At 35.8% G+C, this 25527-nt stretch overlaps 2 long non-coding RNA genes across 2 annotated transcripts in view; both read right to left on the bottom strand.

The window, feature by feature from the left end:
- Positions 1 to 11446, bottom strand: part of LOC132268301 (uncharacterized) — a 96211-nt gene extending 84765 nt beyond the window's left edge. The window contains exons 1-21 of the long non-coding RNA XR_009469275.1: positions 11325 to 11446; positions 11060 to 11161; positions 10850 to 10951; positions 10285 to 10434; positions 9947 to 10192; positions 9439 to 9863; positions 8611 to 9352; positions 8433 to 8507; positions 8179 to 8339; positions 7808 to 8092; positions 7012 to 7126; positions 6662 to 6908; positions 4671 to 6553; positions 4426 to 4548; positions 4014 to 4286; positions 3747 to 3848; positions 3006 to 3155; positions 2656 to 2902; positions 665 to 2547; positions 420 to 542; positions 8 to 280 (exon numbers count right to left, since the gene is read on the bottom strand). This is a non-coding gene — a long non-coding RNA (uncharacterized LOC132268301). The remainder of the gene's footprint in view (positions 1 to 7; positions 281 to 419; positions 543 to 664; positions 2548 to 2655; positions 2903 to 3005; positions 3156 to 3746; positions 3849 to 4013; positions 4287 to 4425; positions 4549 to 4670; positions 6554 to 6661; positions 6909 to 7011; positions 7127 to 7807; positions 8093 to 8178; positions 8340 to 8432; positions 8508 to 8610; positions 9353 to 9438; positions 9864 to 9946; positions 10193 to 10284; positions 10435 to 10849; positions 10952 to 11059; positions 11162 to 11324) is intronic.
- A 286-nt stretch (positions 11447 to 11732) lies between these two features.
- Positions 11733 to 16714, bottom strand: LOC132268300 (uncharacterized). Its single transcript, XR_009469274.1, has 9 exons — positions 16579 to 16714; positions 16394 to 16469; positions 16145 to 16257; positions 15946 to 16057; positions 15337 to 15739; positions 13218 to 15183; positions 12814 to 13095; positions 11961 to 12441; positions 11733 to 11868 (listed from the first exon to the last, which is right to left on the bottom strand). It is a non-coding gene; the product is annotated as an uncharacterized LOC132268300 (long non-coding RNA).
- Between the last annotated feature and the right edge of the window lie 8813 nt (positions 16715 to 25527).

Raw genomic sequence — 25527 nt, forward strand, 5'->3', positions numbered from 1 at the left:
AAGATACCTTTTTCAAACATCTTTCCTTGATGAATCACGGAAATCATATAGGCATTCCTCATTGTGCTCAATCGATGGGCTACACTAACTGTTGTCCTGTTGACCATAACCCCATCCATTGCTTCTTGCACAATCCTCTCAGATTCAGCATCAAGAGCACTCGTTGATTCATTTAGAAGTAGAATTTGGGGGCCTTCAGAATTACTCTGGCTAGGGCAACTCGTTGCTTCCATCGACCAAACAGCGGAATTCCACGATCACCCACCATGGCGTGGTGTACCTAAATTAAAATTTTAAAATTCAAAGGCAAATTAAAATTCATATTTTCAAGAAAGTGAAGAAAGAGGAATGCTGAAAGAGTGACTAAATGGACGTGCAAGAACCGGAGGTATTTTATCAATGAATTTGGCAGAATTTACTAGCTAAGCTGCAGCTCTAATATCCACAATTGTTGTCACTGTTGGGGGCTGCGAGTATGCTCCATCAGGATCCTTGAGTAGTTCCAACTATTATGCTTTCCTTCTGAGCACAACTCACTTCTTCTGAGGAGTAACCCAAAATATAAATAAATTGACATTAGCTAAATTTTAAAGCACATACAATTGGAATTAAAGTTGTAAAAGAAAAGCGAAACCACAAAGCTAATGCAGTTATATTATCGCACCATTAATAATTGCGGATAGGGCTCCTGCTATCAGAACCAGAACCTCTGGTTTGTAGAGATAGGCAAGGAGGCACAGTGGAACTTCTAGACGCTGTTCTGACAGTTTTGATAGGTGGCCACGGCGTTTTCTTAATGCAGTTTCAGGAACACACTGTCCAACTGATGCTGGTAGGCCAAATGAGACACAGACGAGTTGAAAACTCACTGGAACTGAGTGACACTTGCATCGATTGATTTGATTTCAAGGGTCGATCGATGGAGCCTTGCTATGGCTTCGAGCGACGTACCTAAAAATGCCCTAATTTGCTTCTTTTGCAATTTTATGTCCTCATACACCCTACATGATCTCTCATATGATCAAATAAATAAATAAAGACACAAATAAACAAAATTATAAAGAAATATATTTTTGTAATTTTTCAATTTTGTGATGATATGCAAAGACACATATATAAATATATAAATCTAAACATGCCAAAGTTTTCGAAGTGTCAATAAATCAACAATAAAATTGAACATTATTTGGACCCACAAATTTTTATTCTATTATCTTTATAAATATAAAAATTCTCCTAATTAGGTTCAAAGATTTCTAGCCCATTTATAAATCAATAGTAGTCAACTTAGTCCATTATATGTGCATTAGAAATAAACTCAACATAAATATAATCAGTGTCAAATTTGTGTTCAAAAACAAAAATAAATTTCACACAAAAGATGCAAAGATTATAAAAGCAGGTGAATTTTCGCTCTTTTCTTTTTGAAACCTCTCCTGTTTTTTTCTTTTGTGTTTCTATGACGGCTTTCACTCTAATGAGTAGCCAGCTATTTTCCCTTATTCCCATTTTTTTCGAGTCAAGGAAGCTTTCGGTCTGATCTCACTAGGTAGCCTTTTTCATAAGAAACTTTTTGCAGCTATCTCATTGGAGATTTTTCGTTTCTTTTCAACTGCAAAAACAGGCTTTTTTTTTTTCTTTCCTTTTTGCATTGCACCTCACTTTTTTTTTTCAAATGCCATCATCTTATATTACCTTAAGATGTTACTCGTTATTTGAGTCTAAGTTCACAACTTTGAAGAAAGATCATATAAATGTGAGTTAGTGTGTGTGCGAATAATTTCACAAGTTTCTTACTATAAAGAAATAAATAAACCGAAACTTTTACTAGAAAGTATTCAAACTTCTATGTTTAATCAGAATCAATTTCAAAATTGTGTTTCCAAACTTTTATCTTTTTAATTGACCCTTGATTGAACAATTCAAAGTTTATGGCATGTATTTCTAGACACGAATACATAAATAAATTAAACAAATATACATGATAAGTATGCATAAATTATCATACTAGGGTACTGCCAAAAAACCAACCCACCAACCCACTGATACAAAAAGAAAAAGAAAAAGTAGAAGAACTGCCAAAACCTACCCACCAGCCTACTGACACTATTAGAAAAAGAAAAAAGAAGAGGAACAAGAAGAAGAATGCCTCTAGCAAAATTTCTCAATATGAGAGAGCCAATCCAAGTAATATACAACCAGAAATACTACAATCCCTCCTAAGAAAAAGCTGGGTTAACTCACAAAAGAAAATGGAACCGGATGCATTCTTGAAGTACTTCACCTTTAAAGGAAAGAAAAGATCAGTTTGGCATCTTCTAGGGAGGTTAGGCTAAAAACTGCCAGCTACCATACTTCAAGTTGGTTAGCAGCTTTGGGTCAAATATGACATACAACAATGCACAGCATTAGAAATTGAAGCAGTTCAGGGATACAAAGAAGAACCTTCTCAATAAAGCAGTGGAAAAAAATGCCAGCTTCCGATTCAGTAATGGTGTATCCCTCATTCCTCAGCGTAACAAAAAGTTCATGAAGAAATTCCAGCACCTGGTTTTAGAGGGGAAAAAGAAAAAAAATTTAATCACAATCAACAAATTTTCTTAAAAGCCACCTGAAATAAGCAAAATTGAATATATAAATAAGAAAATACTTCACCTTCAATAGGCGTGATGTGTTAGATTTGTAGAATCGCAAACCAAGCCATCTTAGAAGAAACACCTAGAACTTCAATTAGTTCCTTTCCAAAGAATGGAAGTGCCAGGAAAGCCAACATAAACTACAATTATATAACCAATCACATATTCTGAGCATTTTGAAGCCAACGCACTGTTTCTGGTCCGCAAGCTCTTAAAATTTCACCAATGCAAGTTTTTGCACCCTTGCAAACTTCCGCTGATTTATCCTATAGGGGAACCAACAAACCATAAAATTTTCATAAAATCAAAAAATGAATATTGCTTTCAATTTATTTTGCAAACAAATTCTAGTATTGCTCTAGTATATACCGTCATAGCAGAGGCAACTGGTTTTAGCAAATGTGAAGCATCGGAAAAATCACTTGATCCAGTAAGTGGCCTCGATACCCAATGAAAAAGATCCGTATGATCTTTCACAGCAAGTATTGCATCAGTTAAAGCAGCAGCAACTCAAGTAACCTAAAATGGACATAGAATTGTCATAATATTAGACAAGCTTGAATATAATGCACAACAATACAACCATAATTACTGCAATCCCTTTTAAGAAAAAGGTCGGTAAACTAACATAAGAAAATGGAACTAGATGCATTCTTCAAGAAAATACTTCGTCTTTTAAAGAAAGAACAACTGCCAGCTACCATACTTCAAATTGGTTAGCAGGTTTGGGTCAAACATGACCAACCACAATGCAGCATTAGAAACTGCACAGGTGATGGGACTAATTGAAGCAGTTAAGGGCTACAAAAAGAACCTTCTCAATCAAGCAGAATTAGAAACTGCACAGCGGATTGGACTAATTGGAAAAATTCAGGGCTAGAAAAAAAAAAAAAAAAAACCCTTATCAATCAAGCAGGGGAAAAAATTGACAGCCTCCGATTTAGTAATGGTGTATCCCTCATTCCTCAACGTATCAAAAAGATTAGGAAGGAATTCCAGCACCACTTTTTGAAGGGGAAAAAATACTAAATTTAATCACAACCAACAAATTCTCTTACCAGCCACCTGATATAAGCAAAATTGAAATATATAGATAAGAAAATATTTCACCTTCACTAGGCATGATGAGTTGGATTCGCAGAATCGCATACCAAACCATCTTAGAAGAACATCTAGAACTTCAATTAGTTCCTTTCCAATGGATAAAAGTGCCTGGAAAGCCAACGGAAAGTAAAATTATACAACCAATCACATATTCTGAAAAACTAAAAGCCCGTTAAAAATCAGGTCACAAGTTCAGACTTGACATGTAACCTTTATATTTGCTCTATATGTGATCAAGTAACAAAATAATTAGCAAACCCAAATCTAAGATACCTTTTTCAAACATCTTTCCTTGATGAATCACGGAAATCATATAGGCATTCCTCATTGTGCTCAATCGATGGGCTACACTAACTGTTGTCCTGTTGACCATAACCCCATCCATTGCTTCTTGCACAATCCTCTCAGATTCAGCATCAAGAGCACTCGTTGATTCATTTAGAAGTAGAATTTGGGGGCCTTCAGAATTACTCTGGCTAGGGCAACTCGTTGCTTCCATCGACCAAACAGCGGAATTCCACGATCACCCACCATGGCGTGGTGTACCTAAATTAAAATTTTAAAATTCAAAGGCAAATTAAAATTCATATTTTCAAGAAAGTGAAGAAAGAGGAATGCTGAAAGAGTGACTAAATGGACGTGCAAGAACCGGAGGTATTTTATCAATGAATTTGGCAGAATTTACTAGCTAAGCTGCAGCTCTAATATCCACAATTGTTGTCACTGTTGGGGGCTGCGAGTATGCTCCATCAGGATCCTTGAGTAGTTCCAACTATTATGCTTTCCTTCTGAGCACAACTCACTTCTTCTGAGGAGTAACCCAAAATATAAATAAATTGACATTAGCTAAATTTTAAAGCACATACAATTGGAATTAAAGTTGTAAAAGAAAAGCGAAACCACAAAGCTAATGCAGTTATATTATCGCACCATTAATAATTGCGGATAGGGCTCCTGCTATCAGAACCAGAACCTCTGGTTTGTAGAGATAGGCAAGGAGGCACAGTGGAACTTCTAGACGCTGTTCTGACAGTTTTGATAGGTGGCCACGGCGTTTTCTTAATGCAGTTTCAGGAACACACTGTCCAACTGATGCTGGTAGGCCAAATGAGACACAGACGAGTTGAAAACTCACTGGAACTGAGTGACACTTGCATCGATTGATTTGATTTCAAGGGTCGATCGATGGAGCCTTGCTATGGCTTCGAGCGACGTACCTAAAAATGCCCTAATTTGCTTCTTTTGCAATTTTATGTCCTCATACACCCTACATGATCTCTCATATGATCAAATAAATAAATAAAGACACAAATAAACAAAATTATAAAGAAATATATTTTTGTAATTTTTCAATTTTGTGATGATATGCAAAGACACATATATAAATATATAAATCTAAACATGCCAAAGTTTTCGAAGTGTCAATAAATCAACAATAAAATTGAACATTATTTGGACCCACAAATTTTTATTCTATTATCTTTATAAATATAAAAATTCTCCTAATTAGGTTCAAAGATTTCTAGCCCATTTATAAATCAATAGTAGTCAACTTAGTCCATTATATGTGCATTAGAAATAAACTCAACATAAATATAATCAGTGTCAAATTTGTGTTCAAAAACAAAAATAAATTTCACACAAAAGATGCAAAGATTATAAAAGCAGGTGAATTTTCGCTCTTTTCTTTTTGAAACCTCTCCTGTTTTTTTCTTTTGTGTTTCTATGACGGCTTTCACTCTAATGAGTAGCCAGCTATTTTCCCTTATTCCCATTTTTTTCGAGTCAAGGAAGCTTTCGGTCTGATCTCACTAGGTAGCCTTTTTCATAAGAAACTTTTTGCAGCTATCTCATTGGAGATTTTTCGTTTCTTTTCAACTGCAAAAACAGGCTTTTTTTTTTTCTTTCCTTTTTGCATTGCACCTCACTTTTTTTTTTCAAATGCCATCATCTTATATTACCTTAAGATGTTACTCGTTATTTGAGTCTAAGTTCACAACTTTGAAGAAAGATCATATAAATGTGAGTTAGTGTGTGTGCGAATAATTTCACAAGTTTCTTACTATAAAGAAATAAATAAACCGAAACTTTTACTAGAAAGTATTCAAACTTCTATGTTTAATCAGAATCAATTTCAAAATTGTGTTTCCAAACTTTTATCTTTTTAATTGACCCTTGATTGAACAATTCAAAGTTTATGGCATGTATTTCTAGACACGAATACATAAATAAATTAAACAAATATACATGATAAGTATGCATAAATTATCATACTAGGGTACTGCCAAAAAACCAACCCACCAACCCACTGATACAAAAAGAAAAAGAAAAAGTAGAAGAACTGCCAAAACCTACCCACCAGCCTACTGACACTATTAGAAAAAGAAAAAAGAAGAGGAACAAGAAGAAGAATGCCTCTAGCAAAATTTCTCAATATGAGAGAGCCAATCCAAGTAATATACAACCAGAAATACTACAATCCCTCCTAAGAAAAAGCTGGGTTAACTCACAAAAGAAAATGGAACCGGATGCATTCTTGAAGTACTTCACCTTTAAAGGAAAGAAAAGATCAGTTTGGCATCTTCTAGGGAGGTTAGGCTAAAAACTGCCAGCTACCATACTTCAAGTTGGTTAGCAGCTTTGGGTCAAATATGACATACAACAATGCACAGCATTAGAAATTGAAGCAGTTCAGGGATACAAAGAAGAACCTTCTCAATAAAGCAGTGGAAAAAAATGCCAGCTTCCGATTCAGTAATGGTGTATCCCTCATTCCTCAGCGTAACAAAAAGTTCATGAAGAAATTCCAGCACCTGGTTTTAGAGGGGAAAAAGAAAAAAAATTTAATCACAATCAACAAATTTTCTTAAAAGCCACCTGAAATAAGCAAAATTGAATATATAAATAAGAAAATACTTCACCTTCAATAGGCGTGATGTGTTAGATTTGTAGAATCGCAAACCAAGCCATCTTAGAAGAAACACCTAGAACTTCAATTAGTTCCTTTCCAAAGAATGGAAGTGCCAGGAAAGCCAACATAAACTACAATTATATGACCAATCACATATTCTGAGCATTTTGTAGCTAACGCAGTGTTTCTGGTCCGCAAACTCTTAAAATTTCACCAATGCAAGCTTTTCCACCCTTGCAAACTTCCGCTGATTTATCCTATAGGGGAACCAACAAACCATAAAATTTCCATAAAATCAAAAAATGAATATTGCTTTCAATTTATTTTGCAAAAATATTCTAGTATTGCTCTAGCATATACCGTCATAGCAGAGGCAGCTGGTTTTAGCAAATGTGAAGCATCAGAAAAATCACTTAATCCAGTACGTTGCCTCAATACCCAATAAAAAGGAACCTTAAGCTCTTTCGCGGCGCATCTGTTAAAGCAGCAGCAACAACATTAACCTAAAATGGACATAGAATTGTCATAATATTAGACAGGCATGACTATAATGCACAAAATATAACCACATTTACTACAATTCCATTTTAAGAAAAAGGTCGGACAACTAACATAAGAAAATGGAACTAGATGCATTCTTAAAGAAACTACTTCGCCTTTTAACGAAAGAACTGATCGGTTTGACATCTTATAGGAAGGTTAGGATAACAACTGCCAGCTACCATACTTCAAATTGGTTAGCAGGTTTGGGTCAAACATGACCAACCACAATGCAGCATTAGAAATGGCACTGTTGACAGGACTAATTGAAGCAGTTCCGGACTACAATAAAACCTTCTCAATCAAGCAGCATTAGAAACTGCACAGGTGACGGGACTAATTGAAGCAGTTTAGGGCTACAAAAAGAACCTTCTCAATCAAGCACGGGAAAAAAAATGGCAGCCTCCGATTCACTAATGGTGTATCCCTCATTCCACAGCGTATCAAAAAGTTCAGGAAAGAATTTCAGCAGCTGTATTTGAAGGGGGAGGGGGGGGGGGGGGGGGGGGGGGGGGGGTGGTTTGAGAATAACTAAATTTAATCACAACCAACAAATTTTCCTACCAGCCACCTAAAATAAGCAAAACTGAAATATATCAATAAGAAAATACTTCACCTTCAATGGGCAAGATGACTTAGATTCGCAGAATCGCAAACCAAACAATCTTAGAAGAACATCTAGAACTTCAATTAGTTCCTTTCCAATGGTTAAAAGTGACTGGAGAGCCAACACAAACTAAAATTATATAACCAATCACATATTCTGAGCAAGTCCAAGTAACCACAAATGTGACAGCGAAAGCACCTTCTGCAGCATCTCAATACCATCAACTTGCTTCTTTAAGTCTGTGCTAAGAAGCCTCCTGTGCAGATCTTCTCTGAAATACTTCAAAAGACCATTCTGTAGCATAAACAATCATTCTGTCAAATTCAAAAGGAAATGATAGAAAAGCAAAAAATATTCATGAACTGTAAATGAACACAAACCTCGAGTTCTTGAATTTGCTCTGACCGTGGCTCTTAGAATTTAGACCTTCGGATAACCATTCTGTCTGTAATATCCGGCACATCAGTCCTAGTGACAGTTGCAGCCGTTTAAGAGCAATAGCCAAGGCAGGTCCACATACATCTTCCAAATTTTTGGTCACCTAGAAAAATGATAATTATAATAAAGAATCTCAAGGGTTCTGTCAGTTTTAAGAAACCAAAAGGATCATCAAAGAATTTTGAAGCCAACGCACTGTTTCTGGTCCGCAAACCCTTAAAATTTCACCAATGCATGCTTTTGCTGCCTTGCAAACTTCTGCTGATTTATCCTATATGGGAACCAATAAACCATAAAATTTCCATAAAATCAAAAAATGAATATTGCTTTAAATTTATTTTGCTAAAGCATTCTAGTATTGCTCTAGTATATACCGTCATAGCAGAGGCAGCTTGTTAATCCAATAAGTCGCCTCCATACCCAATAAAAAAGATCCTTACGTTCTTTCACAGCAAGTATTGCATCTGTCAAAGCAGCAGCAACATAAGACACCTAAAATGGACATTGAATAGTCATTATATTAGACAAGCATGACTATAATGCACAAAAATACAACCACAATTACTACGATCCCTTTTAAGAGAAAGGTTGGTCAACTAACATAAGAAAATGGAACTAGATGCAACTACTTTGCTTTATAAAGAAAGAAATGATCAGTTTGGCATCTTCTAGGAAGTTTAGTCTTAAAACTGCGAGCTACCATACTTCAAGTTGGTTAGCAGGTTTTGGTAAAACATGACCAACCACAATGCAGCATTAGAAACTGCAAAGGTGACGGGACTAATTGAAGCACTTCAGGGCCACAAAAAAAACTTCTCAATCAAGCAGCATTAGAAACTGCGAAGGTGATGGGACTAATTGAGGCAGTTCAGGGCTACAAAAAGAACCTTCACAATCAAGCACAGGAAATAAATGGCAGCCTTCGATTCAATAATGGTGTATCCCTCATTCCTCAAGTGACGGTGCACTAAATAAAACACAATCGGAACTTGATGTTATATTACTATCCAATATACCCTGTTTGAACCTTAACATTTAACAAAGGCAGAGACTGGATTGTCATATATTGAAAAGATATAATTGACTCAGGCCATGAACCATTGCTTCCGTAACTCCCTGCCCAAACAATTAAAGAATCAGAATCATTGTTAAACTATAAGCGGCAAACCTTTCAAGCAGGTAAAAGCATACTGAAGACACACCTCGTCTTCAGTTGATCCGAAATGGCACTGCTTTGACACCGGTTTGGTGCCTGCCAAAAACCCTCTGATGGTAAAGTCAGTCACCAGTAAAATAAACAGAGCAGTAAGGTGATAATTTTTATTGTACCTGATTGGTTGCTATGGACCTACTTTATAGCTACCGTGGAAAATTAGTTTGTTGCAACTTTAAGAAGACTTCCCAGGAAATCGAATTTCTATTTTACTTTATCGTCTAACTCTTTTGAATTTGTAACTGTTTGATTGCTTCCGATTGGCCCTCGGCTTTTCCTTTGTTGCTGACTATTGTACCTTTTCCCCTATCACATGCCATGGTACACGATCTCCAAGATCGTTGATACTAGACTTCCTAGCCTTTGAGCCAATTTTAGATGTTGGTATTGTTTATTGCTGATTCAAACGTTTTCCTGGAAGCAAACAAGTTAGATTAGCTAAGTAACACAGCCAACAAAACCAATATAACAACTACGCAAAATTTATGAAGAATCACCTTGAAAAGCCCTATATGGCATCAGCCGTTCGAGAACAATAGCCAAGGCAGGTCCATGTATATCTTTTAAATTTTTTGTCACCAAGAAAAATGATAATTATAATAATATCAAGAGTTCTATAAATTTCAACAAACCAAAGGTAACACCAAAGAATTTTGAAGCCAACGCAGAGTTTCTGGTCCGCAAACTCTTAAAATTTCACCAATGCATGCTTTTGCTGCCTTGCAAACTTCCGCTGATTTATCCTATATGGGGACCAACAAACCATAAAATAAAAAAATGAATATTGCTTTCAATTTATTTTGCAAACAAATTCTAGTATTGCTCTAGTATATACCGTCATAGCAGAGGCAACTGGTTTTAGCAAATGTGAAGCATCAGAAAAAACACTTGATCCAGTAAGTTGCCTCGATACCCAATGAAAAAGATCCTTATGATCTTTCACAGCAAGTATTGCATCTGTTAAAGCAGCAGCAACACAAGTAACCTAAAATGTCGTAATATTAGACAAGCTTGAATATAATGCATAACAATACAACCACAACTACTGCAATCCCTTTTAAGAAAAAGGTTGGTCAACTAACATAAGAAAATGGAACTAGATGCATTATTAAAGAAAATACTTAGTCTTTTAAAGAAAGAACTGATCAGTATGACATCTTCTAGGGAAGGTTAGGCTAAAAACTGCCAGCTACATAACTTCAAGTTGGTTAGCAGGTTTGGGTTAAACATGACCAACAACAATGCAGCATTAGAAACTGAGAAGGAGATGGGACTAATTGAAGCAGTTAAGGGCTACAAAAAGAACCTTCTCAATCAAGCAGTATTAGAAACTGCACAGGTTATGGGACTAATTGAAAAAATTCAGGGCTGAAAAAAAAAAAAAAAAAAAAAAAAAAAACCTTATCAATCAAGCAGGGAAAAAAATTGACAGCCTCTGATTCAGTAATGGTGTATCCCTCATTCCTCAACGTATCAAAAAGTTCATGAAGGAATTCCAGCACCTGTTTTTGAAGGGGAAAAAATACTAAATTTAATCACAACCAACAAATTCTCTTACCAGCCACCTGATATAAGCAAAACTGAAATATATAGATAAGAAAATACTTCACCTTCACCAGGCATGATGAGTTAGATTCGCAGAATCGCACACCAAACCATCTTAGAAGAACATCTAGAACTTCAATTAGTTACTTTCCAATGGATAAAAGTGCCTGGAAAGCCAACGGAAAGTAAAATTATACAACCAATCACATATTATGAAAAACTAAAAGCCCGTTAAAAATCAGGTCACAAGTTCAGACTTGAAATGTAACCTTTATATTTGCTCTATATGTGATCGAGTTACAAAATAATTAGCGAACCCAAATCTAAGACCTTTTTCAAACATCTTTCCTTGTTGAATCACGGCAATCATATAGGCATTCCTCATTGTGCTCAATCGATGGGCTACAATAACTGTTGTCCTGTTGACCATAACCCTATCCATTGCTTCTTGCACAATCCTCTCGCATTCAGCATCAAGAGCACTCGTTGCTTCATTTAGAAGTAAAATTTGGGGGTCCTGCAGAATTGCTCTGGCTAGGGCAACTCGTTGCTTCCATCCACCAAACAGCTGAATTCCATGCTCACCCACCATGGTGCGGTGTACCTAAATTAAAATTTTAAAATTCAAAGGCAAATTAAAATTCATATTTTCATGAAAGTGAAGAAAGAGGAATGCTGAAAGAGTGACTAAATGGACAAGCAAGAACCTGAGGTAGTTTATCAATGAATTTGGCAGAATTTACTAGCTCAGCTGCAGCTCTAATATCCTCAATTGTTGTCCCATCCTTCCCATACACAAAATTATCCTCAATGCTGGATGCAAACAACACGGGTTCTTGGCTGACGAGACCAATTCTCTCCCTAATCCATTAAGCTGCAACACATATAGATTAATTTGATCAATAAGTACTTCACCAGTTTGTGGATGATAAAATCTCTGAATCAGCCTGAGCATTGTTGACTTACCTCTTCCACTCTGTCCAACCAAAGCTACAGTTGTGCAACTAGGGATGGAAAGAGAGAATGCACTATCATCTGGTCGGGCTGAATAACAAAAATGGACATCACTTAACTCTATATCTCCAGGCACTCTGCTCCATATTTCTCCTTTGGATTGTCTCAGGTCGAAGGTTCTTCTTCATTTCCAGGAGTCTTGCCTTATTTGTCTTCCTCAAATGTTCCAGTTGCAGCGTAAGTAGAAGCAGGGAGTTCGGTTGCCTGGTTTAGATATTTGTGAAGTTCTCTGTCTGGATCTGGTTGATAACATCATCAACCTCTCAAAAAGCTCCGCTTAGAGTAGACTAATGTCATCCAACACTTTTCCCTTCATGTCATATGCATCTATCTCTATAGTCTTATTTATAGTCTCAAACATCTGTAATGCAGCAGCTTGACTTGCAGCAAATGCACTCATGCAAGGAAAATCGGAGATGCCTGCCGTAAAGACCTGAAATATCCACATTGCAGCAAAAAGTTATAAATATATGATTTGCTACAAGACTGACAAGCTCAATCAGAAGGTGAAGTGTTTTCTTTTATGTAGTACTGAAAAAACTATAACTTCTTTAGAAGCTACACAACAAAATGGGGAAAAAACCAAAACTTCATTTTAGCTCTTCTTATTCTTTTACATCTCATCCCGATTCTTAACTTTGCACACCTTACTACTCTACTAACTTTTTGTCCTCTCCATTTCAGCTCTTCGGAGTAACATGAAACATAGATAAATTGAAAAAGATAAACATTCAAGCAAATAACAGCAGTAAGAGCAACCGAACTGGATGCACAAATATGCACCTCAATGTTTCATATGATTTACCTTCCTAAACAAAACTTCTAAAACATATAAAAGCACCCAGCCAAGCCAAACTCTCCCTTGTGAGACAGAGTGGGAGCTGATTGTTGTTTCCTCCTCCAGATGATTCCCAACTTGTGGAACGCAGGAATGAAATTTTTTGACTCGACTGTCTACCAGATTCCATAGTAATTTATGACTTGTCTTGCTCACTTCTAGAAATCATATGAGCTGAGAGTATGCTCCATCAGGATCCTTGACTAGTTCCAAATATTATGCTTTCCTTCTAAGCACAACTCCCTTCTTCTGAGGAGTAACCCAAAACATAAATAAATTGACATTAGCTAAATTTTAAAGCACATACAATTGGAATAAAAGTTGTAAAAGAAATGAGAAATCACAAAGCTAGTGCAGTTATGCTATCGCACCATTAATAATTGCAGATATGGCTCCTGCAATCAGAACCGGAACCTCTGGTTTGTAGAGATAGGCAAAGAGGCGCAGTGGAACTTCTAGACGCTGTTCTGACAGTTTTGATAGGTGGCCACGGGGTTCTCTTAATGCAGTTTCAGGACCACTCGGTCCAGCTGATGCTGGTAGACCAAATGAGACAGAGACGAGTTGCAAACTCACTGGAACTGAGTGACACTTGCATCGATTGATTTGATTTCAAGGGTCAATCGATGGAGCCTTGCTATAGCTTCGAGCGACGTACCTAAAAATGCCCTAAATTGCTTCTTTTGCAATTTTAAGTCCTCATACGCCCTACATGATCTCTCATATGATCAAATAAATAAATAAAGACACAAATAAACAAAATTATAAAGAAATATATTTTTGTCATTTTTCAGTTTTGTGATGATATGCAAAGACACATATAAATATATAAATCTAAACATGCCAAGGTTTTTGAAGTGTCAATAAATCATCAATCAAATTGAACATTATTTGGAGCCACAAATTTTTATTCTATTATCTTTATAAACATAAAAATTCTCATAATTAGGTTCAAAGATTTCTAGCCCATTTATAAATCAATAGTAGTCAACTTAGTCCATTATATGTGCATTAGAAATAAACTCAACACAAATATAATCAGTTTCAAATTTGTGTTCAAAAACAAAAATAAATTTCACACAAGATTCAAAGATTTAAAAAGCATGTGAATTTTCACTATTTTCTTTTTCTTTTTGAAACCTCTCTTGTTTTTCTTTTGTGTTTCTATGACGGCTTTCACTCTAATGGGTAGCCAGCTATTTTCCCTTATTCCCATTTTTTTCGAGTCAAGGAAGCTTTCGGTCTGATCTCACTAGGTAGCCTTTTTCATAAGAAACTTTTTGCCGCCATCTCATTGGAGAATTTTCTCTCTTTTCTTTTCCTTTTTGAAACCTCTCTTGTTTTTTTCTTGTGTTTCTATGACGGCTTTCACTCTAATGAGTAGCCAGCTATTTTCCCTTATTCCCATTTTTTTCGAGTCAAGGAAGCTTTCGGTCTGATCTCACTAGGTAGCCTTTTTCATAAGAAACTTTTTGCAGCCATCTCATTGGAGATTTTTCGTTTCTTTTCAACTGCAAAAACACGCTCTCTTTTTTTTCTTTTTGCGTTGCACCTCACATATTTTTTTTCAAATGCCATCATCTTATATCACCTTAAGATGTTACTCATTATTTGAGTCTAAGTTCACAACTTTGAAGAAAGATCATATAAATGTGAGTTAGTGTGTGTGTGAATAATTTCACAAGTTTCTTACTATAAAGAAATAAATAAACCGAAACTTTTACTAGAAATTATTCAAACTTCTATGTTTAATAAGAATCAATTTCAAAATTGTGTTTCCAAACTTTTATCTTTTTAATTGACTCTTGATTGAACAATTCAAAGTTTATGGCATGTATTTCTAGACACAAATTCATAAATAAATTAAACAAATATACATGATAAGTATGCATAAATTATCATACTAGGGAACAAGCATTTTCACGCCTCTTGAGGCTTCTCCTCCTCCTCCTTTCCCATGAAATCAAACAACCCACGATCCACGACCACATCACCCCTAATGGTACTGTATTCATTGTCAAGCCCCATCTCTTATATTTGCACTCTCATATCACAAAACCCAAAAACAAAAATCGTTCCCAATCGACAAAATGCTAAGCTACCTTAAATTCATTTTCACAATCTTCCCTGCCATGTTCAAGCAAACCACAGAACTGTCAAAACTAAAATTAATTATAAGAGAGAAAATACTACGTATATTCGCTAAGCAAAAAAATATGGGCAAGTATAGAAAGGAAAACCACTTGAATTAATATTATTTACCACCCAAAAAGAAAGTTCCATATCGCATTGAAGCACCCAACCATGTTCTGCTTTCCTAAAACTCGAAACAACAACCTAAGAGGAATACAAAACAAAAGAAATTACACACCAATTTTAGCTAAGGGCAGAAAAACTGAAATTAAGAAAGAAAGAGAATCAGAGATAGAGGGTACACCCTCACACATTTTAAGCCATTAACTTTTTGAGTGTAAGAGAGAAAGAAATTACCTGATAGGATTATGACAAGATCGTCGAACAGTGGGTAGATTTTCACCACAGCACAACGAATAATATTATATGCCTTCAGTGCCTCATTTTTTACTCTTTTTTTTCACATCTAACCCAATCTCCCTCTTCTTTTTTTTTCCTTTTAAATCTTTTTTTTTTTTTTTCACATGCAACTCATTCTCCCTCTTTTATCGCAACTTCTCCCTCTCTTTTTTTTTTTTCCTTTTCATATAGTCTATTTTCTTTCTTCTCACATTTTCTTTCCCTACTTCTCTCTTTTTTTCTCATACAAATCTGACATCCTTTTTTTTTTTCTTTCTTTCTTTCTTTTTTTTTTTTTTTTTTTGTACATCTCATCTCACTTCTTTTTCGAACATCTCTCACTCACCATCTAAAAGATAACCTGAAACACAAAGGAAATCAATTAAACAAATATACAAGCACATAAAATTACTACAAATATCACCACCCTTCAGTTTAACTAAAAATAAATACATGCCAAAAATTAATTCCAACCTAAAATGGACATAGAATTGTCATAATATCGGACAAGCATTAATATAATGCACAAAAAGTACAATGAAATAGAATAAATGAACAGATAGTAACCGTTTTGTCAAGATGTACAGCAGCAAGCCAAGAATCTAAAGTAGTCAAAGAAGATTCTGTCAAATTTCTTTTTATTGTCACCCAGGCATTTCAAATCGCCTGATAGAATGCCCTGCAGCAAACCACTTAACATATTAATGTCAGATATCTAAGAAAAACAGAGTAAAAAGAGGCAAATGCAGGTTCAAAGCCAACAAACCTTGCTTGACTTAACCATTGCAGATGCGGCAGCACCTACAGCAGCCAAACTTGCCATAACTAATTTTTTATTGATGTCGAATAGGCGTCTTCTAAGTGATCTGAATAAATCCACTGCCAATCAACAGAAAAATAACAGATAGACAACATTACAAACAAAATAAGAAGTACAATGAGGATGATGCTTGTATGGTTACAGTTAAAACTTAAAATGTATAGCTAGTTCTAATCATGCAAAATAATTGCATACCAGTTCCGGTTGGCTAAATGCACTTACTGGCCTCTTCCAAGATTTTGTTGACAGCTTCAATAGATTCCAAACAAATCTGATATACAAGGAAACAACAAGTTCAAGAACGTCAGTTACCAAGAATTAAAACTGTACCCACACAATGCTATATTACAAGTGAATATCATAGATGCTAATGGCCAGACCTTCCAATCATGACTTTCTATGCCCTTTAAAAGGGCAGGTGTGATCTTCCCACTGATATCCTCATGTGGCAGGATATCAAGCCACCACTAAATGAAGAGAATGTGAAATCCGATGTCTTAACAGTTTTCTTCGGAGCCGCAGATAAACCATACAAAATACAACACCACACAAATAACAGACAACTTATAAGAAACAATCACAAATGGAATGGTAAATGCAAATGCAAATGCAATTCTACCTCAAATGGATTTTTTTATATATTCTGCATTGTCTGCAAAAGGTACTACCCATAAATCACAGCTCAAAAGCATCCAAAACTTTGATGCAGAAATTACTGAACCAACAAACTTAAAAAAAAAAAAACGACGTAAAAATATATATATATATATATATAATATAATAGTGGAACTTAAAAGGTATTTAATGAACCGATGATAAACCACAAATCTGAGACATAAGAAACCAAATGACTTGAATAGACTATAAGGCCTACCTCAAATAACATGTTGATGAGTAACTTATCCAGATCTTCCATGCCAGCGGCTTCCAAGCAAAGATCACAAACTAGAGGGATTAGGAGTGAGAGTGGCAGAATGGGACTTGGCAATAGTGAAGACATAACAAAATTTATAAAGCCGTGAGCATGTGGAAAATAATAACAAATTAGGGCCTCTCCTTACGGAAGAATAATGACCCGCCTCAATAGGACCCCATATGTCAATTCCATCATCTATGGGCTTATCAAATCTAACACTGATTTTCAATGAGGATTTCCTTCCAAAGGTAATAAGACCTTCCCTCCAATCTCAAAAGTTGGTCCCCTAAAAATTGACATAGATATGCAGACAGAAACTGAGGCATTTACCATAGTAAAATTTAAATTGTCACAAGAGAGAGAGGTACAATAGATACACATACGACATTCCACACAAGTAATGCTTGCCACATACATGTAGACAAAAAAATAAAAAATTACATAGCCAATCGTTATGAAAATGTCAATACAAAGAATAGAAAGAAATAGACATGTTGTACAGGCCACAGGCTCATACCAAGTAAACATTTTTTTCCTAAATGTGTTGGTTTCATTAAAATTCAAATAATAAGTACAAGAGAAAAAGGAGGTACAACCTCCTTCAAACAAAAGAAAGGAAGATGGAAAATGCGCTGACAAAGAATGCAACACATCCCAAAAAATATCCAGCACAACAGAACATACCAAGTATACATTTCCCACAGTAGAAGATTATTCCATATATATGATATCACCTGAATGAAGTTACGTTGACATTTAGAAGTGTTAACCTTGGTGAATGATGAATGAACACAGAGATTAGTTAATGAACCTATGAATCAAATTTGAAAGCTCCAAGAGCAAAGGCAATAGAAAGTTTCGAAACTAATACAGACCACGTGATTTAACTTATTAGATGAAAAACAAAGGAAAGAAACACAAAGCATACCCTAAAAGGAAATGCAAAAACAATACCAATAAATAAATAAATAAATAACAAGCATAAAGGGATGAAGTGCTGAGAGATTAAAATACAAGTCATCCCCAAATTAAAAGAAATGATAACATAAAAGGTAGTCTTGACAGCACAAGACAATTATAAATTATACTTTGAAGTAGATAATGTTGAATATAAGCTGCCAGAAGCAAAAGCAGTGAATCTCACTTTGTCACCAACCAATTACAAAATTTATCTTTTTCGAGAAAGGAGTTCCATAGTTTATTTAGAAATAAAAACATAATTTTGAGCTCATGTAGAAGGAAAAAAAAACAATTTAACGTTGAAGGGCACCAGAAATTGAACCATGAAAACCATGCTCACATGTAACCAGAAAGGGCATACCTGATTTGAAGGAACTCTTAGACATGTCCAAGGAAGACATAATAGTCTAGGCCAAAAGAAGAAGGAACATTTGAAGGGCTAAGTGTATCTGCTTCAGAAACTGTAGGAGAAGTGATCTTAATTAAGTCGGTAGCCCCAAAACCTTGCTTGGTTTTATTGCAGGGTTTTCTGTATTAAATCCCCCGTTCAGTAGTTCTGCTTCATTTTGTGCTCCAACATTGATGTATTCGAGTCCTTCACCAAAAAGAACATGGGGCCCAATTCAGCCAACCACTAGGGCTCTACAAATGTTGCGCACTGCATGTACTCCTTTCTCGTCAAGATCGACCCGTGACCAACCACATAATCTGGGGTGTCACCAAAACCATACAGAGCACTGCTTAAGTGCAAGTAGCAAGGCATCCCATTCCGCAAATTAACATACACTCCCAACACCTTTAAGCCTTGCTGAATTGTGAAATTATTCAGAACAGATAAACTTCCTCACAATATCCCAAACTAGTCCACAGGATTTGAGTGGGATTTCAGTGTTTTCAGAATATTGAGTAACTGGGATCTCACCCTTCTTGCTTTCCCAAACCCTTTTACATGTAAAAAGTGACTATTGCACCAATCACCCCGGTATTGATTAGGTTCCATTGCTGGTAAACATTTAGTAGTGTGAGGTGGTCAGATTCTGAAACAAAGAAGCATCACTATCCTCCGCCATGTCCTTGGGTCTAAAGAACACTGATGGCACCGAAAGCATTGATACAATTGTCAGAAACTCATCTATGCATCCTAGTTGTTCTCCTATCAAGAGCACCTTAGTAAGTGGTGGATCCAATGGGAACACCATTTTCCAACCAACATCAGGTAGGCTTCCCTTACAAAATATTATCCTCACCCCTGGAAGCGAACAACACGGGTTCCTGACTGACGAGACCAATTCTCTCCCAAATCCATTTAAGCTGGAACACTTTTAGATTAATTCCATCAGTAAGTACACCAGATTGTGGATCATAAAATCTATAGATCAGACAGATCACTGTTGACTTCACGCTTCCACTATGTCCAATCAAAGCTGCAGTTATGCCACTAGGGATGGAAAGAGAGAGTGCACTGAATATTTGCTCATCTGGTATGGCTAGATAACTAAAATGGACATATCTTCACTCTGCCTCCAGACTTACGTCATCCAATAAATTTCCTTCATGTCATATGCATCTATCTCTGGCTTCCCATATATAGTCTCAACCATCTGGAATGTAGCAGCTTGACCAGCACCAAATAAATTCATGAAGAGAGATCCCTGCCCTGAAGACCTGAAATGTCACATTGCAGGAAAAGGTTGTAAATATATGAATTGCTTCCAATCTGACAAATTCAAGCATAAGGTGAAAACGTTGGTACTAAAACACTATAACTTCATTAGAAGCTACAAAAAAGGTAAAAAAAACAAAAACTATAACTTCATCATAGCTCTTTTTTTCTTTTACATCTCATAGGAATTTTAATTTTCACATCATACAATTCTCTCATAACCTAAGTCACACAGAGCGGCTGTGGGAGCATGAGAGCGTCACCCATTTAGAAGAATTATGTGAGTTAGCTCATAATTTTTTTTTCCCTCCCTTTTCGAGCTATTCGGAGTAAAACATAGACAAATTCAAAAAGATAAAAATTCAAGCATATACAAGTAGTAAGAAAAACTGAACTGGATTCACAAATATGCATCCCAATGTGGCTAATCATAAAAGATTAAAAAAAATAAGCAAAAAAAAATAGTTTCATCTGATTTACATTCAAAAACAGAACTTCCATAACATATAGAAGCGCCTAGCCAACCCAGTCTCTGCCTTGTGAGAAAAGGAAGAGACAATCTAAAGAAAAATAAAAAGCAGATACAACCAAAATAGAAATAAAAAGTAAGACCAATTAGACATTCATTTGAGATAGGGCATTAAAATTCCAATTGGGATGGAAGTTGTAAAAGAAATGAGAAACCATACCAGCTAATCCAGTAACGTAATCACACCAATAATCATTGCAGATACGGCTCCTGCTATCAGAACCAGAACCTCTGGTTTGTTGAGATAGGCAAGGCGGCAGGGGAACTTCTTGACACTTTTCTGACAGTTTTTATAGGTGCCACTAGTCTGTTAATGCAGTTTCAGGAACACTCGCTCCTGCTGGTGCTAGTGGACCAAATGGGACAGAGAATGAGCAGTGATTGTTGTTTCCTGATCCAGATGATCCCCAAACTTGCGGAATGCAGAAAAGACATTCATTGACTTGACTGTCAACCAGATTCCGTATTAATTTCTGACTTTGTCTTGCAATTGCACCTTGTAGTTGTGAATCTTTGTTCACTTCTAGCAATCCTATGAGCTGGGAGTGATCCTTGATTAGTTCCAAATGTGAGCCTGTTCAATTAACAAAATAACACTAATTGACATACATTTCCCCCTGATCTATGAGAACTATGTTGAAAACTAGTAAAAAAATAAGTTGAGATTTAGGAACAAAACGAAGAAATTTTAAAAAAATTGTAATTTCCAGGAAAATTTCATTAGAACATATTTACAATTTTTTTTCTTTAAAAGAAATTACCTTTGGGAAAGCAATGTATACTATAGTAGAAAGAAGCATATTTTCCATTGTAACTAATAGGAACTTGCATTTAATTGGGAATTTTCTCAAAACATGGAAATATCTATGAAGAAGAAAACTACAAGCCAATTAAAAATCATATCACCAGTTAAGGAATGAGAAATAACCTTTAGATTTTCAGTATATTGATATAATTACATGTCAATTAGCAAAGCAAAATCTAAGATACCTTTTTCAACCACCTTGATGAATCACAGCAATCATATCGGCATTCCTCACTGTGCTCAAATGATGGGCAACAATAACTGTTGTTCTGTTGACCATAATCCTATAAAATGTTTCTTGCACAACCCTCTCGGATTCACCATCAAGTACACTTGGTGCTTCGTCGAGAAGTAGAATTCGCGGGCTTTCAAAATTGTTGGCTATGGCAACTCGTTGCTCCTGTCAAACAGACAATTGAATTCCGTGCTCACCCACCATGGTGAATAGTCCCTAAATTAAAATTTAAAATTCAAAGGCAAATTAAATAATTGCATGTTCATGTAAGTGAAGAGGAATGAAGAAAGCATAACAAAATGGACAAAAAGCAAGAACCTGTGGTAGCTTATCAACGAATTTGGCAGCATTTGCGAGCTCAGCTGCAGCTCTAATCTCCTCAATTATTGCCCCGTCCTTCCATACACGATATTATCCTCAATCCTGGATGAGAACAACACGAGTTCTTGGCTAAGAAACCAAGTTTCTCCCAACTCCATTTAAGCTGGAACACTTTTAGATTAATTCAAACAATGAGTACTTCACCAGTTTGTGGATCATAAAATCTATAAATAAGACGGATCACTGTTGACTTCACGCTTCCACTATGTCCGACCAAAGCTGCAGTTGTGCCACTAGGGATGGAAAGAAAGAATGAACTGAATATGCTCATCTGGTATGACTGGATAACTAAAATGGACATATCTTCGCTCTGCATCCACACTAATGTCATCCAACAACAGCTTGACCAGCACCAAATGCACTCATGAAGTGAGATGCCAGCCCTGAAGACCTGAAATATCCACATTGCAGCAAAAGGTTGTAAACTCAAGCATAAGGTGAAAGTGTTCTCCTTCACGTGGCACTAAAACACTAAAACTTCATGCGACACTACACAAAACGTTAAAAAAAGATAAATATTACATTTCATCCGAATTTAATTTTTCAAATCTTACAATTCTCTCATATCTTTTTTCTCCTACCTTTTTGAGCTTTTCGGAGTAACATGAAACATTAACAAATTGAAAAAGATAAATATTCAAGCATATAACAGTAGTAAGAAAAACTGAACTGAATTCACAAATATGCATCCCAATGTGGCTAATCATAAAGATTTTAAAAAATAAGGAAAAAAAATAGTTTCATATTATTTACCTTCGAAAACAAAACTTCTATAACATATAGAAGCGCCCAGCCAACCCAATCTCTGCCTTGTGAGAAATGGAAGCGGCAATCTAAAGAAAAATACAAAGCAGATACAACCAAAATAGAAATAAAAAGTAAAACCAATTAGACATTCATTTGAGATAAGGGCATTAAAAATCCAATTGGAATGGAAGTAGTAAAAGAAATGAGAAATAATACCAGCTAATCCAGTAACGTTATCACACCATTAATAATTGCAGAAACGGCTCATGCTATCAGAACCAGAACCTCTGGTTTGTTGAGATAGGCAAGGCGGCAGTGGAACTTGTCAACACTTTTCTGCCAGTTTTTATAGGTGCCACCGGATTCTGTTAATGCAGTATCAGGAACACTCGCTCCTGGTGGTGGTAGTGGACCAAATGGGACAGAGAGTGAGCGGTGGTTGTTGTTTCCTGATCCATATGATCCCCAAACTTGTGGAACGCAGGAAAGATTTTCGTTGAATTGACTGTCAACCAGATTCTGTATTAATTTGTGACTTTTTCTTGCTCAACTGCACCTTGTAGTTGTAAATCTTTGTTCACTTCTAGCAATTGTATCAGCTAAGAGTGATTCTTACACAGTTCCAAATGTGAGCCTGTTCAATTGACAAATATGACACCAACTGACATACATTTCCCTCTGATCTATGAGAACTAAGTTGAAAAACAGTAAAACAAGATGTTGCGATTTAGGAACAAAATGAGGAAATTTTAAAAATTTTGTATTTTCCTGGAAAAATTCATTAGAATGTATTTACAATTTCTTTTTTGTTTATAAAAAATTGCTTGTAGGAAAGCAATGTATTCTATTGTAGAAAGAAGCACATCTTCCATTGTAACTAATAGGAACTTGGACTTAATTGGGAATTTTCTCAAACATGGAAATATCTCACAGTATGAAGAAGAAAACTACAAGCCAGCTAAAAATCATATCAACAGTTAAGGAATGAGAAGTAACCTTTACATTTTCTGTATATGGATATAGTTACATGATAAGTAGCAAAGCACAATCTAAGATACCTTTTTCACCACCTTGATCAATCACGCAATCATATCGGCATTCCTCACTGTGCTCAAACGATGGGCAACAATAACTGCTGTTCTGTTGACCATAATCCTATATAATGCTTCTTGCACAATCCTCTCGGATTCACCATCAAATACACTTGATGCTTCATCTAGAAGTAGAATTATTGTCCCTGTCAAAAAGACAGCTAAATTCCATGCTCACCCACCATGGTGAATAGTCCCTAAATTAAAATTTAAAATTTAAAATTCAAAAGCAAATTAAAATTTTCATGTTCATGTAAGTGAGGAATGATGAAAGCATAACAAAATGGAAAAAGAAAGAACCTGTGGAAGCTTATCAACGAATTTGGCGCATTTGCAAGTTCAGATGCAGCTCTAAGCTCCTCAATTATTTCCCCATCCTTCCATACACAATATTATCCTCGATCATGGATGCGAACAACACAGGTTCTTGGCTGACGAAACCAATTTTCTCCCAAATCCATTTAAGCTGGAACACTTTTAGATTAATTCAATCAATAACTACTTCACCAGTTTGTGGATCATAAAATCTATAAATAAGAAGGATCACTATTGACATCACGATTCCACTATGTCCAACCAAAGCTGCAGTTGTGCCACTAGGGATGTAAGCAGAGAATGAACTGAATATTTGCTCATCTGGTACGGCTGGATAACTAAAATGGACATATCTTCGCTCTGTGTCCACACTAATGTCATCCAATAATTTTCTCTTCATGTCATATGCATCTATCTCTGGCTTCCTATATACAGTATCAAACATCTGGAATGCAACAACTTGATCAGCGCCAAATTCACTCGTGAAGTAAGATGCCTGCCCTGAAGACCTGAAATATCCACATTGCAGCAAAAGGTTGTAAATATCTGATTTGTTTCCAATATGATAAACTCAAGCATAAGGTGAAAGTGTTCTCCTTCATGTGGCATCAGAACACTATAACTTCATTAGAAGCTACACAAAATGTAAAAAAAAAAAAACAAAAAACTTTAACTTCATTTTAGCTCTTTTTTTTCTTCTTTTACATCTCATCCGAATTTTAATTTTTCACATCTTACAATTCCCTCATATCTTTTTTATCCTTCCCTTTTTAAGCTCTTCAGAGTAACACGAAACATAGACAAATTGAAAAAGATAACTATTCAAGCATATAACAGTAGTAAGAAAAACTGAACTGGATTCACAAATATGCATCCCAATGTGGCTAATCATAAAAGACTTACAAAAATAAGAGGAAAAAAATAGTTTCATATGATTTACCTTCGAAAACAAAAATTCTATGACATATAGAAGCGCCCAGCCAACCCGTTCTCTGCCTTGTGAGAAATGGAAGCGACAGTCTGAAGAAAAATACAAAGCAGATACAACCAAAATAGAAATAAGAAGTAAAACCAATTAGACATTCATTTGAGATATGGGCATTAAAAATCCAATTGGAAGGGAAGTTGTAAAAGAAATGAGAAACCATACCAACTAATCCAGTAACGTAATCACGCCATTAATAATTGCAGATAAGGCTCCTGCCATCAGAACCAGAACCTCTGGTTTGTTGAGATAGGCAAGGCGTCAGTGGAACTTCTCGACACTTTTCTGACAGTTTTTATAGGTTCCACCGGGTTCTGTTAATGCAGTTTCAGGAACATTCGCTCCTGCTGGTGCTAGTGGACGAAAATGGGACAGAGAGTGAGTGGTGATGGTGTTTCCTGATCCAGATGATCCCCAACTTGTGGAACGCAGGAAAGACATTCATTGACTTGACTGTCAACCAGATTCCGTATTGATTTTTGACTTTGTCTTGCTCAACTGCACCTTGTAGTAGTGGATCTTTTTTCACTTCTAGCAATCGTATGAGCTGAGGGTGATCCTTGAGTAGTTCCAAATGTGAGCCTGTTCAACTAACAAATATGACACTAATTGACATACATTTCCCTCTGATCTATGAGAACTATGGTGAAAAACAGTTAAAAAAGTAATTAAAATGCGGAAATTACCAAAATTTTGTAATTT

Source organism: Cornus florida, unplaced genomic scaffold (assembly GCF_030987335.1).
Source record: "Cornus florida cultivar Cherokee Brave unplaced genomic scaffold, ASM3098733v1 CherokeeBrave_3.0.0_Hap2_Chr08, whole genome shotgun sequence".
Taxonomy (NCBI): domain Eukaryota; kingdom Viridiplantae; phylum Streptophyta; class Magnoliopsida; order Cornales; family Cornaceae; genus Cornus; species Cornus florida.